Consider the following 17007-nt stretch of genomic DNA (forward strand, 5'->3'; position numbering starts at 1 on the left):
GCTGCACTCAATAAGCCAACAAATTTGGAAAACTCAGCAGTGGCTACAGGACTGGAAAAGGTCCAATCCCAAAGAAAGGCAATGCAAAAGAATGCTCAAACTGCTGCACAATTGTACTCATCTCATATGCTAGCAAAGTAATGCTCAAAATTCTCCAAGCCAGGCTTCAACAGTACATGAGTGAGAACTTCCAGATGTGCAAGCTGGATTTCGAAAAGGCAGAGGAACCAGAGATCAAGTTGCCAACATCCGTTGGATCACCAAAAAAGCAAGAGAGTTCCAGAAAAATATCTATTTCTGCTTTACTGACTATGCCAAAGCCTTTGTGTGGATCACAACAAACTGGAAAATTCTTAAAGATTTGGGAATGCCACACCACCTGACCTGCCTACTGAGAAATCTGTATGCAGGCCAAGAAACAACAGTTAGAACTGCACATGGAACACAGATTGCTTCGAAATCGGGAAAGGAGTACGTCAAGGCTGTATATTGTCACTCTGCTTATTTAACTTATATGCAGAGTTCAGTTCAGTACAGTCATTCAGTTGTGTCCGACTCTTTGCGACCCCATGAACCACAGCACGCCAGGGCTCCCTGTCCATCACCAACTCCTGGAGTTTCCCTAAACTCATGTCCGTTGAGTCAGTGATGCCATCCAACCATCTCATTCTCTGTTGTCCCCTTCTCCTACTGCCCTCAATCTTTCCCAGCATAAGAGTCTTTTCAGCTCTTTGCATCAGGTATCCAAAGTATTAGAGTTTCAGCTTCAGCATCAGTCCTTCCAATGAACACCCATGACTGTTTTCCTTTAGGATGGATTGGTTGGATCTTCTTGGAGTCCAAGGGACTCCCAAGAGTCTTGCCCAACCACAGTTCAAAAGCATCAATTTTTCTGTGCTCAGCTTTCTTTACAGTCCAACTCTCACATCCATACATAACTACGGGAAAAACCATACCCTTGACTAGACGAACCTTTGTTGACAAAGTAATGTCTCTGTTTTTTAATATGCTATCTAGGTTGGTCATAACTTTCCTTCCAAGGAGTAAGCGTCTTTTCATTTCATGGCTGCAATCAGCATCCACAGTGATTTTGGAGCCGCAACCCCCCGCAAAAATAAATTAAGTCAGCCATTGTTTCCACTGTTTCCCCATCTATTTGCTATGAAGTGATGGGATGGGATGCCATGATCTTTGCTTTCTGAATGTTGAGCCTTAACCCAATTTTTTCACTCTCCTCTTTCACTTTCATCAAGAGACTATTTAGTTCTTCTTCACTTCTGCCATAAGGGAGGTGTCATCTGCATATCTGAGGTTATTGATATTTCTCCCAGCAATCTTGTTTCCAGCTTGTGATTCCTCCAGCCCAGTGTTCCTCATGATGTACTCTGCATATAAGTTAAATAGGCAGGGTGACAATACACAGCCTTGATGCACTTCTTTTCCTATTTGGAACCAGTCTGTTGTTCCATGTCCAGTTCTAACTGTTGCTTCCTGACCTGCATACAGGTTTCTCAAGAGGCAGGTCAGGTGGTCTGGTATTCCCATCTCTTTCAGAATTTTCCACAGTTTATTGTGATCCACACAGTCAAAGGCTTTGGCATAGTCAATAAAGCCGAAGTAGATGTTTTCCTGGAACTCTCTTGCATTTTCAATGATCCACTGAATGTTGGCAATTTGATCTCTGGTTCCTCTGCCTTTTCTAAAACTAGCTTGAACATCTGGAAGTTCATGGTTCACGTATTGCTGAAGCCTGGCTTGGAGAATTTTGAGCATGACTTCACTAGCGTGTGAGATGAGTGCAATTGTGCGGTAGTTTGAGCATTCTTTGGCATTTCCTTTCTTTGGGATTGGAATGAAAACTGACCTTTTCCAGTCCTCTGGCCACTGCCAAGTTTTCCAAATTTGCTGGTGTATTGAGTGCAGCACTTTAACAGCATCATCTTTTAGGATTTGTAATAGCTCAACTGGAATTCTATCAACTTCTCTAGCTTTATTCATAGTGATGTTTCCAAAGGCCCACTAAACTTCACATTCCAGGATGTCTGGCTCTAGGTGAGTAATCACATCATTGTGATCATCTGGGTTGTGAAGATCTTTTAATTACAGTATTTCTGTGTATTCTTGCTACCTCTTCTTAATATCATCTGTTTCTGTATGCAGAGTACATCACGCAAAATGCTGGACTGGATGAAGCACAAACTGGAATCAAGATTGCCAGGAGAAATATCAACAACCTTAGATATGCAGATGACACCACCCTTATGGCAGAAAGTGAAGAAGAACTAAAGAGCCTCTTGATGAAAGTGAAAGAGGACAGTGAAACAGTTGGCTTAAAGCACAACATTCAGAAAACCAAGATCATGCCATCTGATCCCATCACTTCATGGCAAAGAGATGGGGAAACAGTGGAAACTGTGACAGACTTTATTTTCTTGGGCTCCAAAATTACTGCAGATGGTGACTGCAGCCATGAAATTAAAAGACCCTTGCTCATTGGAATAAAACCTATAACTGACCTAGACAGCATATTAAAAAGCAGTGACATTACTTTGCCAACAAAGGTCAGTCTAGTCAAAGCTGTGGTTTTTCCAGTAGTCTGTATGGATGTGAGAGTTGGACCATAAAGAAAGCAGAGTGCCAAGAATTGATGGCTTTGAACTGTGGTGTTGGAGAAGACTCTTGAGATCCACTGGACTGCAAGGAGATCAAACCCAGTCAATCCTAAAGGCAATCAGTCCTGAATATTCATTGGAAGGACTGAAGCTGAAGCTGAAACTGCAATACTTTGGCTACCTGATGCAAAGAACTGACTCATTGGAAAAGACCCTGATGCTGGGAAAGACTGAAGGTGGGAGGATAAGGGGATGACAAAGGATGAGATGGTTGGATGACATCACCGACTCGATGCACATGACTTTGAGCAAGCTCCAGGAGTTGGTCACGGACAGGGAAGCCTGGCATGCTGCAGTCCATGGAGTCCCAGAGTTGGACACAATGGAGTAACTGAACTGAACTGAGTGATCTTGATCTTATCCCATCTCCTCTGCCCCCAAATGCCTTTTACCTTTCTCTGACTTTAAGACAGGTATTTGTTCATTCATGTGGTACAAGTCCTACCCTGTGGTATATGAGCCACAAATAAAAGTCAGAGACAAAGAAAATAGCTGAACCCTTCCCTGATCAGTGATGTTTAAACCCCAAATCCAAAACATGAAGAGACATAAATCTTATATTTAAGCACCATCACATTAAATCATTTATCTCTTCCTTTATTTCCATCTCACAAAAAAGCCCATGTGTTTCTGAGTGATTAAGGATAGAGCCAACGTGATCACTTGAAGATCAGATATTGAGGTTATCCCAGAACAACTTAAGTTTACAAGGAAGAAGGGAACTGGGACTGTGCTTGAGATCCATCCACAGGGACAGAAAGAGGAAGGTGGTTTGCCTGGCTGGAAAGTCATGGGCCGCAGTCAGGTGTCACAGGCAGTGCCTAAAGGGAAAGAAGAGTTCAGACATAAATCAGGCTGACTCTAGGACCCACTGGGCAATAGAACAAAGTGCCCAGGAATTTTGTTCAGTGACTCAGGCATTAACATATGGAGGAGTACAGCTGAGGGCAGCAGGACTCCAGCAGCCTGGAATGGAAACCATTGAAGAATACATGAAAGATTTGTAGAAAACCAATAGTTTATAATAATGGACTAGATGTGAACTCTCTCTTAGGCCTTTTTGATGATGGTGGAAATACTTATGCCTAAACAAAGTGGAAAGTGATTTGTCATTAAAAAAAAATTATCCACAAAGTGCTGGAAGTGATAGAATTAATTTGACCTTGGGGAAAGCAAGATATTTGAGAAACCTTCTGGAAAAACTGAAGTTTGGAATCCCTAATAGTGACAATACAAGAGGAAGGGAAAGTGCTTAAAATTATAATATTAGGTATTAGAAAATTCAAATTGATGTTCCTGACTACTGCTGACAAAACTCCAATCAGGGAGGAGGTTGAGGTAAGTTAGTTCTCTCCAAGCATCTTATTTCATCATGCACAATACTGTGCATTTGCCCTTTCCCTTATAAGTATATGAAAGTATAAAGTATATAGGAGTGATAATAATTAAGAATGGGGCAAAACAACACTCAGTTTCTTTCCTGAGGTTGATTTTTTAATGGCTTTATTGAAGTATAATTGATGGACAATAAACCACACATATTTAAACATGCCATGTAGGACCAGCCAAGACGGACGGGTCATGGTGGAGAGTTCTGACAAAATGTGGTCCACTGGAGAAGGACCACATTTCAGTATTCCTACCTTGAGAACCCCATGAACAGTATGAAAAGGTGAAAAGATAGGACACTGAAAGATGAACTCCCCAAGTCTGTAGGTGACCAATATGCTACTAGAGATCAGTGGAGAAACAACTCCAGAAAGAAAGAAGAGACGAAGCCAAAGCAAAAACAACACCTAGTTGTGGATGTGACTGGTGATGAAAGTAAGGTCCGATGCTGTAAAGAGCAATATTGCATAGGAACCTGGAATGTTAGGTCCATGAATCAAGGAAAATTGGAAGTGATCAAATAGGAGATGGCAAGAGTGAACATCAACATCTTAGGAATCAGCGAACTAAAATGGACTGGAATGGGTGAATTTAACTCAGATGACCATTATATCTACTACTGTGGGCAAGAATCCCTTAGAAGAAATGGAGTAGCCACAATAGTCAACAAAAGAATCCGAAATGCAGTACTTGGATGCAGTCTCAGAAACGACAGAATGATCTCTGTTTGTTTCCAAGGCAAACCATTCAATATAATGGTAATCCAAGTCTATGCCCTGACCAGTAATGCTGAAGCTGTAGTTGAACAGTTCTATGAAGACCTACAAGACTTTCTAGAATTAATACCCAAAAGAGATGCTTCTTCATTATAGGGGACTGGAATGCAAAAGTAGGAAGTCAAGACACACCTGGAGTAACAGGCAAGTTTGGCCTTGGAACACGGAATGAAGCAGGACAAAGGCTAATAGAGTTTTGCCAAGAGAATGAACTGGTCACAGCAAACACCCTCTTCCAACAACACAAGAGAAGACTCTACATATGGACATCACCAGATGGTCAACACCGAAATCAGATTGACTATATTCTTTGCAGTCAAACATGGAGAAGCTCTATACAGTCAGCAAAAACAAGACCGGGAGCTGACTGTTGCTAGATCATGAACTCTTTATTGCCAAATTTACACTTAAATTGAAGAAAGTAGAGAAAACCAATAAACCATTCAGATATGATCTAAATCATAATCCCTAACGATTATACAGTGGAAGTGAGAAATAGACTTAAGGGACTAGATCTGATAGGCAGAGTACCTGATGAACTATGGACAGAGGTTCATGATATTATACAGGAGACAGGGAGCAAGACCATCCCCAAGAAAAAGAAATGCAAAAAAACAAAATGGTTGTCTGAGGAGGCCTTATAAATAGCTTGAAAAGAAGAGAAGCCAAAAGTAAAGGAGAAAAGGGAAGGTATACTCATTTGAATGCAGAGTTCCAGAGAATAGCAAGGAGAGAGGTAAGAAAGTCTTCCTCAATGATCAGTGCAAAGAAATAGAGGTAAACAATAGAATGGGGAAGACTAGAGATCTCTTCAAGAAAATTAGAGATGCCAAGGGAACACTTCATGCAAAGATGGGCTCGATAAAGGACAGATATGGTATGGACCTAACAGAAGCAGAAGATATTAAGAAGAGGTGGCAAGAATACACAGAAGAACAGTACAAAAAAGAGCTTTACAACCCAGATAATCACGATGGTGTGATCACTCACCTACAGCCAGACATCCTGGAATGTGAAGTCAAGTGGGCCTTAGGAAGCATCACTATGAACAAAGCTAGTGGAGGTGATGGAATTCCAGTTGAGCTATTTCAAATCCTAAAAGATGGTGCTATGAAAGTGCTGCACTCAATACGCCAGCAAATTTGGAAAACTCAGCAGTGGTCACAAGACTGGAAAAGGTCAATTTCATTCCAATCTCCAAGAAAGGCAATGCCAAAGAATGCTCAAACTACCACACAATTGCACTCATCTCACATGCTAGCAAAGTAATGCTCAAAAAACAATACGTGAACCGTGAACTTCCAGATGTTCTAGTTGGTTTTAGAAAAGGCTGAGGAACTAGAGATCAAATTGCCAACATCTGCTGGATCATCAAAAAAGCAAGAGAGTTCCAGAAAAATATCTATTTCTGCTTTCTTGACTATGCCAAAGCCTTTGACTGCGTAGATCACAATAAACTGTGGAAAATTCTGAAAGAAATAGGAATACCAGACCTCTTGAGAAACCTGTATGCAGGTCAGGAAGCAACAGTTAGAACTGGACATGGAAAAACAGACTGGTTCCAAATAGGAAAAGGAGAACATCAAGGCTGTGTTTTGTCACCCTGCCTATTTAACTTTCATGCAGAGTACATCATGAGAAATGCTGGGCTGGATGAAGCACAATCTGGAATCAAGATTGCCAGGAGAAACACCAATAACCTCAGATATGCAGATGACACCACCCTTATGGCAGAAAGTGAAGAAGAACTAGAGTGTCTTGATGAAAGTGAAAGAGGAGTGAAAAAGTTGGCTTAAAACTCAACATTCAGAAAACTAAGATCATGGCATCCATTTCCATCACTTCATGGCAAATAGATGGAGAAACAGTGGAAACAGTGGCAGACTTTATTTTTTGGGGTCCAAAATCACTGCAGATGGTGATTGCAGCCATGAAATGAAAAGACGCTTACTCCTTGGAAGGAAAGTTATGACCAACCTAGATAGCATATTAAAAAGCAAAGACATTACTTTGTCAACAAAGGTCCATCTGGTCAAGGTTATGATCTTTCCAGTAGTCATGTATGGATTTGAGAGTTGCACTATAAAGAAACCTGCATGCTGAAGAATTGATGTTTTTGAACAGTGGTGTTGGAGAAGACTCTTGAGTGTCCCTTGGTCTGCAAGGAGATCCAACCAGTCAATCCTAAAGAAAATCAGTCCTGAATATTCATTGAAGGACTGATGTTGAAGCTGAATCTCCAATACTTTGGCCACTTGATAGGAAGAGTTGTCTCATTTGAAAAGACCCTGATGCTGGGAAAGATTGAAGTTGGGAGGAGAAGAAGATGACTGAGAATGAGATTGTTGAATAGCATCACTGACTCAATGGGCAAGAGTCTGAGTAGACTCCGGGAGTTAGCAGTGGACAGGGAGGCCTGGCATGCTGCGTTTCATGGTGTCATGAAGAGTCGGACACGACTGAGCGACTGAACTGAATTGAACTTAACAGAAAGCTTTGGTATTTGAATTAAGAAGCAAGAAACAAAACTAAACAAAAACCTCTAAAAAGCTTTTTAAAAATGTCAAAATAAATCCTTACAAAATTTATATTAGGTCCCTTGATAGATACTGGGGGAGGCGTGTGGTGCTATGTCATTCTTGGTAGCCTTGCCTAGAGTCACTATTCAGAGTTACCTATTCAGTCTTTCAAAGGCTGTTATCTAAAGGTTTTACTTATACAAAGGATGTCTTGATGAGGAGAGATTATGAAATGAGGCAAAATGCTGAATCTAGTAACATAAGAGATATACATGAAAAGTCCTGAAGATCCACAGGCCAATAACAACCAGTAAATTTATAAATCAGTGTTACCCCAAAATGAATGGTACGGGTGCTGAGACAGAATGCAATTTTGATAACCAACTGTTATCAGGAGTATTTCTACTGTTGAACCACAAATAACTTTCCTCTTTTTTTAACGATAAAAATCTTTAAGTGTCTTCTGTCATGAGGATACTCTCAGTAGCTACTTCTCTTGGCCTAGCAAAGATCAACCTGACCTTGGCCAATCAGCCTGTACTTTGAAGAGTGTACTTGGCAAAACACGGGAGTGGAGAAGTATTCATGCTTGGCAGAATCTGCTGTCTCTTCTGCTCAGTATTTTACCATGATTAATCCCCATCCATCTCTCTTCACTGCTGCTGCAGTGGCCGAAGTCGATGCTGTCAGTCTCACATTTCTTCTCTGTAGCAGACGCTTTTCAAACATTGTTGGGTTCTGACTGGGTATGACCTTTTATGGGGCACTGCTGCCTCCTAACCGGCTTTTATGGGCTTGCTGGTTTGTGCGCATGGGCAGACATTCTGACCTCATGACCTCCAAAATAGATTCTGTGAGGACAACTGCATCTAAGAACCTTTCCAACATTTTGGACACCCCAACACTTCCCAAGGGCATGGGTGCAAAGAATCTTTCCTTGTGGTTTTGGCTTACATTCTTCTCACATCAAAAGAATGAAGTCTGGGAGACTGTGAAGCCAGGTCAGAAATGCTAACAGAGCAGTGATTTTCTGGCAGCCCTTCAAGTTCCCTGGCATGAATTTGAGCAGAGAGCAGTTTTTTCACATCTTTTAGTTTTTATTATGGTTTAAGTGAGCAGTTCCAAATATGTGAATTACATTTTCTGGTATAATCCAACCTGTAGAAAGGGCAACAACCGACCAAAACTCTGGAAAACACTGAAGACATTTTTGAAAATTCCTTCTCAGTTCTAGTTCTTTCTCTTTTTTGAGACCTGAATCTTGTTGTTAACGAAACCAGTTACATGAAAAATTGTAGGAATCCATTCTATGGTATTTTAGTAACTTTAGTTTGTCTTTTCTATGCTGATTCAGTTTACCAACAATGGGTTTATTTTTGGTAAGCATTCTAGTATTGGTTTGGCAAAATAATTCATTCAGGCTTTTCTGTAACAAAAACCCTAACAAACTTTTTGGCCAACCAATATAAGATACTTAAAAATGCAGTACAACTTTTTAAAATTATTTCCAAATAGTCTACAAAAATTTCCCCCCTTAAAAAAGAGTTTTAAAGTTTAAATGCCAGATTAAAGTAACTATAAAGTCTATTTTTTTCAATCTACTTTCTCAACCTCCATCTACTGCTAGTAAAGATCTGAGTGCTAGATGAATTGGGTCACCAAGGCCTGTTCCTTTCATTTCTCTTGACATTTATTCTAGTTTTTTCTTTTCCTCACTAAGCTTTCTCTTACCCGTCTCAAAACTGAATACTTTACTCATCTTAGGCTAATATCTATTTTCATCCTCTCTTTTGATGGCTGATAAAGCTGTGTACACTCAATTCTTTCTCCACCACCTTATTCAAAGGAGTGATTTTCCATCCACTTACCTTTTCTTCCACTGTGAGAGCTGTACTCATGCTTCTTCCTCGCTGCTGGCATCATTCAAAAGATTATATTGCCCTGGCACAGCATATCCAAAGTCACATCAGCAGATCTGCAATGACTTGGGTACAGGATCACAGAGAGGCACATCACGTGACATTTGGCTCAGCTAAATTAATATCTCAGGATTGGAAGAAACACACCATTAAGACCTAAAAAGATAAGATTTCTGTTCTTCCATATAGCATAGGAGATTCCAAAGCCAGTGAAACTATACCCAGTGCTTCACATCACTACCACCAGTTGTTCATGCAGCTCATAAAAAGGAGAGTGAATAATAAATCTTAACACTGAGCAAAGAAGATAAAATAGCACATTGTACCACACTCTAAAGTGAGACATAACATACTTTGAGTCCTGATAAACAAGTGAAAGTCAGCAGGATGCTAGTTATAGGTAATATTACAGTATCCCATTTTGCATTACATTTGATGCAGTGATCTTCCTAGGCTATTACATATATCTGGAGAGTGAGGGGAGGATTCTTAAAACTGGCAAAACATTAACTACACTCAAGTAAGAGCACACATGATATAATAGTTCAATGTTTTCGTAACTAAACTGAACGCTCTGAGAGCAGAGTGGATAGCTACATATACGCAAGTGAATCTTCTTATTGTTACTATCTTTTGATAATAGACTCTAAGAAGCATTATAGAACATAATATTCACTGTTTCACTTTATATGAATATCTTATAAATCATGGGGTGATGAAACTAGTAATATTAATATATTAATATTTACATTTAAATAACGAAGAGCACAATACTGTCAAACCACAAAAGTTCATCATAGTCATCCTTAGACATTATCTAGGACTTATTTTATTTCTTGCTGATATGACGTGATTGGAAATTTCAGAATAGCAAATGTTTAATATGTATTTTAAATGCACAACTGAAATAAAATGCAATTGTGCAAAACAGAAGGTATCTCCTTATAGAAGTAAACGGTAGCAACCTAGTTATGAACCATCATGTTTGATGGGATTCTGGTCCATGAAGTTTCACACTTTGTTCTTATTACAAAGCACCCTGAATATCATTTTGAAGCCTGCTAATTATTTTCTCGGAAGGAGAGTATTACAGAGTAGTATGAAGTGACATTTCAAACATTTCTTTCTGGAATTACAATATTAAATAATGCTATCATTGGCACATAAGTATAACATACACAGTTATATAAAAAACGTTATAACTTGTAATGTTTTTCGTACATCTGGGAGGTATGTACAATCTACACACAAAAGTCAGTTAAAAGAGACCTCTATTGTCATTACCTTTTGCCTTAATTTTTTTTTTTCATTTTTGGATCGAATTTTGTACAATGGAGGCATTCCAGATATAAGTCAACAATAGAGAATCACAAAAAGGCAACAAGGTAATTGTTGCGTCTTGCCTGATGAACTCTTAAATCAACAAAGAAGCCTGCCTCTATGGCTAATCAGCCTGTGAGGGTCTCCCGCCTGACAGGAGAACACAGAAAGTGAATCTACGCTGTGGGGTTTCTCTCTTGTTTTCCAATTCAAACATTTGCCACACGAAGTGAGTAAAATAAACCTAGGGAAAAAATGCTAACTAATACTTGGGGCTACCTATGTTTTAGAGATGATAGAAAGAATTAAACTAGTCACTCCGACGTTCTGTATCAGTAACTGCGCCACCACTTCCGGACGCTGCCACCAAGGCAAAGCAGAGGGAACGCCGTCCTCACAATTTTCCGGAATGTAGGCGCCCAGAGCAAGTTGAGCCCCTGGCAGATGGCATAAACAGGTGATCTGACAAAGAGTTTGAAGCAGTTAACGTGGTACCTTGATTCTTTCATTTCCAAGTATTCATTTGAAGGGAAACCGTGGGGATTGGGGTATGGACAGAGAAGGGAGAAAACCTAACACAAAGTTTGACCTTCCCAAAGGGTTTAGTCTTTGCGTCTGTCCGCAAGCAGGAGTTGCGCTTTCTTCTCCACTCCTGGTCTAGAGGGTTAGAGGGTCTCCCAGCAGGGACACCCCCAGATGGCAGACAGACACTCCTGCCCTTTTAGAGCTCTGGCACCGCGAGCTGGAGACCTGGTTCATCTTTCGAGTCCCCACCTGGGCCCACCACTGCGCGAGAGAGACAGGCCATCAGGGGACTCTGCTCCCAAAGGTGGGTGGCAAACAAATTTAGAGTATGGAAGTGGCCTCTGGGGGCTAGGCTCGCCAATCGGGCTGGGGCTGAAAGAAGTCTGCAGGACGTTATTTTTTGTTTGTTTTCCTTAAGTCTAATAGGAATTAGGGCCGGGTGTGTATCTCGTTTGATTTTTCCGCGCCTTTCAATGGCAAGACACATTGAAAAATGCCCTTAAGCGCAGAACCTTGAGGGTGGCGGAGGTTGGGGGTTCCCAGCAGAGGTTTGCAAATCGGAAATTTGTAAGGGAGGAGGCCAAGGGACAGAGGTTGCTGGTGGGGGAGGGGAGGGGGGTGGTCTCTTTGTTTCTCGTTGCTCTTATCCTAGGACTTCGGGTAGGCTAAATTTGTACGACCTACGCGCTTGAACGCGGGCGAGCGGGGTTCTAGGAAATACCAGAAACTTGATCGCAAAGCTCTGTTCCTTCAAAGGAGAGTCAGGCAGGATTTCCTGGGCCTTGGTGAGAGGCTACCTGGGGTAGGAGTGGTCGACCCGGCGCTGCGCCGGTGGGAAGGGAAGGCGTTCTTGACCCCTTCCGGGAGACCAGTTATTAACTCGGTTGAGTTGATCAAATGACGTTCTTCCTAAAAGGGGTCGTCTCCTGAGCCCCTTTCTCAGTTGTAATTTAGCAGGTAGAGGAGCGAAGCAAATTCTCCTTTCAACCTAAAGTTGGGGAGAATTAATGAGTTTCCTTAACAGCACGGATCAGGAGGCGTACAAAATTCTAAAGGCACACGCGCCGAGAGCAAAGCCTCCCATTCACCTCCACGGAGTCGAATCAGACAACCACCTTTAAGATTTTCCCTAAAATCATACCTTCCGAACTGACTAGCCATTCACTGGGGTTTGCAGAATTTTCTCCAGCCCCGAAACCACCTTCTCTCTCACGATCTACGGGTAGATGCCACCAATGATTGCCTCTCCACTTAAAAACAGCCCCCACCCACTCTCCTCTCAAGCTACATTAAAAGGCCCTGACACGCTTTAGCCACCGGTTTAATTCATAGAAAGTAGCAATAACTCTTGACATCGCCTCCGCAGCCCACCCGAGGACTACAGCCCAGGACACCTTATTTTGAGGCTGATTTTTTGAGCGCTGAATTCTGAGACGTGAGAGAAGGTTATTTAAGGCTTCCCGGGTAGATTTCCTGGCCTCAAACTCCCTCCCGCGCTGAGCTGGTAATTTTCTGCTGCCCCTCCTCCTCCTCCTCCTCCTCTTGACCTCCAACAAGGTACCTTCGCCTCCCCTCCCCCTCTCCTTCCCAGTAAACCTCCAGTACGAGTTGGAAATCAATCCTTTGGCGCTAAATTCAGACCTGCCGGTTCGACAGCACTGCAGTGGGGGAAATGGTGTCACTTCTTTCAGAAAGAATGTCATTTGATCAGCTACACTTGAGTTAATTCGCTCCGGGTTTCCTGAGAGCTCGGGTGGGTCCGTGGGTGCTTTGCTAGATTCCGTGTATTTGTGGTAGCTTTCAGCTGAACCGCCCAGGACCTTGGGGGATAAAGCTTTGTCGCCCTCAGGACTCCAATTACCCCCCAGTGAGAATCCGGTACTTTCAACAAAGGTTTTGCCAGAGGTAGGGTTCAACGCATCCTGGTGTAAGAACCTCTTAGCCCTTTGCAATCATTGGCTCCAACCTGGGCTCCACGCAGAACTCTGGTCCTGTTAAAAATGGCCCGTTCCTAGTCACATAGGGTTTCAAAAAAGAACAAAACAAAAAACTTTTTAAAGGAAAGGGTTTCACCTGACATGGCCGGCGCTTTTGTGAAATTACAGTAAATACTTCCAAAAGCACAATTTTAACGGAAGGGTGCAAATTTCTGTCCTCGCTTGGTCGAAGTCCTACCGGTAATGAGATGCGGAACCTCGCATTCTCAAGACTGATCTGAGGTACCTCGCATTCTCAAGACTGATCTGAGGTTTGTGGCTTCGCCGCTGCCGGGAGCGTGGAATTCTATCTTGGCTGGGAACCGAGCAGCAGACCGCACAGGAACGCGGCCTCCCGGGCTGCCGTCTGCCATTAAAGAAGAGCAGGACTGCTGGTGACAGACACAAACTACCTGAACTCAGGCTAAGAAGCTCTGCGTGTGGAAGAAAATTCATGCTAATTCACCCAGATTGTTTTAACCGGTTAATAAAGCAACTGACACTGAACAAAACCACAATCACAGCAGGAGTCTTTGGCAATACAGTAAGAATCAAGACTAAAGTGTTGTTGTTAACAACTACCTTTATTATTATCATTGCTCAGCATTATGGGGGGGGGGGGCAAGGAGAGGGGAAAGAAGAGACAATCCTTTCCTATCCAGTGGTACAAACAGAACACTGCTTTCACTTTTCTGTGAAATTAGAGTGCAGATTCTCTTGATTCATCATTAAGCCACCACCAGAATCTGGAAGAGAGGCAAAGTAGCTCTAAATATCCACACCGGGTTCTGGTTGGAAAATAGTTAATCATGACTCCCTTTATACACATATAATTTATCCGACACTTGGATGTGATTTAAGATACTGATGGTTTGTATATCTTTATTCTACATGATTAGACTACACAGGAAAAGTAAAAACAAAAAGTGTGGGTGGGATAAATATACATGTATTCCATTCCACATTTTCTGAGGTGAATAAAATACATCCATGTTTCATTTTGACCCCCCAAATTACATATTTGTGGATATCAGAAAATATAAGTCCTTCAGTTATATTTTTTCTGTCAGAACACCTTATTTGTGGAAAATTGGCATTCCAATTGTTAGTCACAAACTTGATCTTGGTGTGAGCTAAACACAGCATCACCTCCCTGGGAAAAAGTTCCCAAACAAATCCATAGTTCAGGGAAAGCTGATCAAAGTTGCCTTTCCTTCCTAATCTTGGTTAGTGAGGAAAAGCTTTCTCCCTTACTGTACATAATTCCCTCCCCCCAAGAAAACTTTTTAACAACAAAATTACAACTCCACTTACATCTGCCAGAAGTTGTTGGGAAATAAATCCTAAACATGTAATGCTATTTGTCAACTGCAGTAAAAACCTATTTAATATTTGAAATGTATCTTGAGAACATGTTATTTGTATAGGAATCTGTATTTGGCATTTTTGGTGCAGAACGTTTAAATTTTAATCAAAGCAGAGAAAGCAACAACACACAAAACGCAGGCATAAAGCCCACTAGGAATTTTAGGTGGAAAAGCACTATAAGCCCATGTGGGCAGATGCCACAGGCTTATATAGAACTTAATAAATCAGCATCCTTTTTATATTCAAGGACACTAAAGTATATTTGGGGTGGCCTGGAGGTAATGGTAACTAAGTACTCATATTCTTTTCTTTCTCATCAGTAAAGGAGCTTACAGAGGGGATTCACAAAACTGCTATTTTTAAGAGATTTTTTTTTTACCTAACAGAATACCAAAAGGTCAAAATTGAGTCCATTTTCGACAAGAGGGTCTAATCCCCGCTTTGAACACAAGAGGTCGCTCCTGTGATCAAATACTGGGGGGAAATATTGCTAATCAGTTTCATGTATTCTATAAAAACATTACAATTTTTTTAGACATGTTTGATGCATTAAATGTGTATAGAAATCACTTAAAGAAACAGGGGAATAATCTGTGACCAAATTTGAATCTCAAGGTGAAGGGAACAATAATGCCTGCTATCCTAACTTTGATTTTAATGCAAAATGTATTAGCAAAACACAGACCTCCAGAGTACATCCATCGCAAAGCAATATAACTACTGGGTTTCCTCAGATTTCTCCCTTTGACAGAGGGTATCTTCTGCATGATCTTTTTACCTCCAACAGCTTAAGAACTTAAGAAATACTATTTTCAGTAACAGTATGGGCCCAAGAAACACTCGTTGTCTTCATCATTATGATGAAATTGCCAGTTACTAATGCTTTTCCAAGCCATATACCAGGTTTTCTTTTTGGACTTGCTATCAGCAGCAGCACTAATTCTTTAGTTAGTCTGTGTCTCTGTGTGTGTGTGTTTGAAGAAGGATGGATAGTGAGGGTGCTTTCTGGATTTCAAATATAAGTCATCAGGCTTCTGGCAGCTTCCGTTGTTTAATTCCATGTTATAAAGGTGACATGATGGAATATGATTGGTTAAAATTCTCTATTTACTTTCTGGGGATATAGTACCTTTTAAAATCAAAACAAAACTGGTGTCAACTTGGTTATCTGTAAAGGAAACATGCCCATATACTGGGACGATTTGCTTCTTGTTGTCATTATCAGCATCAGTTTTACCAAAGCAGCCCTACAAAAGACTCCACACATATAATACCGGAGACACTAGGAAACTATGAGCAAAAAAACAAAAACAGAAATATCCTGCCCACCACCCCCAACCTGGTAAATGTATCAACATCTAACTTTCGATTTCACACACCCACACTGATATAACTTATCATAAAAATAGAAGAGATGAAATGCAGTTAGAAATTTTCCATGAGAGAAAACAAAAGCATGTTCTTGGTAAAGCCCCAGCCATATCATGAGGAAATTCAGCATCTTTGCTTCTCTCTGCGCTCTGGAGAAGCATACCGCTGTAAACCGAGCCACTCAGGCCGGCGGAGAGCACACAGCTCTTATCGAGGGCTAGATCTGACGAATGATACAAAGAAAGGAGTTTCCTAACACAGCGGGTTTTCTCAAGGCAATGAGACACCGAAATTAAACCTACTACTGGGTGCATTTGCGGACCTTTTCAGATAAAACTGGCAGTCACACTAGATAAGGAATCAATGTTTAGAAGCTTTTGGAGATGCGGACGGGGTGGAGGGGGTTCTTCGTGGCGGGGGGTATTCTTCGTGGCCTCCCCGTGACTTTGTTTTGGGGAGACAGTAAGATATGATGGGAACATGTAAGAAATTATTCAAGAGGGTTACCGGCGAGTTGAAGTCACCATTCTTCTCTCTCCAGGGTTGTTTCTCAAGAGAAAATGATAAGGTAAACACAGCCAGTGAAATGAAATAGGTATTTCGCTGTTCTTCTGTGTTAGACCCCTCCCTATTCAGGCCCTTAGATTGACGCATTTTTAAAATCTCTAGAGACGTGGAGACTTGTCCTTACAATGATCTACACACCACCAGCTAACTGCACACAGTTGCTTAAAAACAAAAGGCAGGAAACCGGCAGAGAGAGGACTCGGATAGGCGTAATAGCTTTGCAAATTTTAAACTACTGGAAGACCACTTTGCACTTAGGCTTCGGGTTAGTTCTAGAGTTAAACTGCAAAGCAGACCCCGCGGGTCCGAAAGACAGAGAAGTCCGCGGAGTCAACTTGGTTATACCTGTGCACTTCCAACCTGACTCTCCGCTTAGATAAGAAGCGCCCCTTTACCCCCACCCCGCGTCTCTGGAGATCTGAGGTAAGGGGTTTACGGGGTACTGGGGTAGCAACAGCGAACAATTCCTCTGGGTCCCTTCATCCCAGGACCGGCGTCTTCCCCTAGGCAGCTCCCAGCGCGCCACGCGCAGACAATTCGGGAACTCACCCGCCCTGGCAACCAAGCCCGGCCGGGCCCAGAGCTGTGTGCCAAAGCGCGAGACC

The sequence above is a fragment of the Moschus berezovskii genome, chromosome 18 (genome assembly GCF_049115385.1).
Source record: "Moschus berezovskii isolate FMDL1 chromosome 18, NW_MosBer_1.0, whole genome shotgun sequence".
In the NCBI taxonomy this organism is placed as follows: Eukaryota; Metazoa; Chordata; class Mammalia; order Artiodactyla; family Moschidae; genus Moschus; species Moschus berezovskii.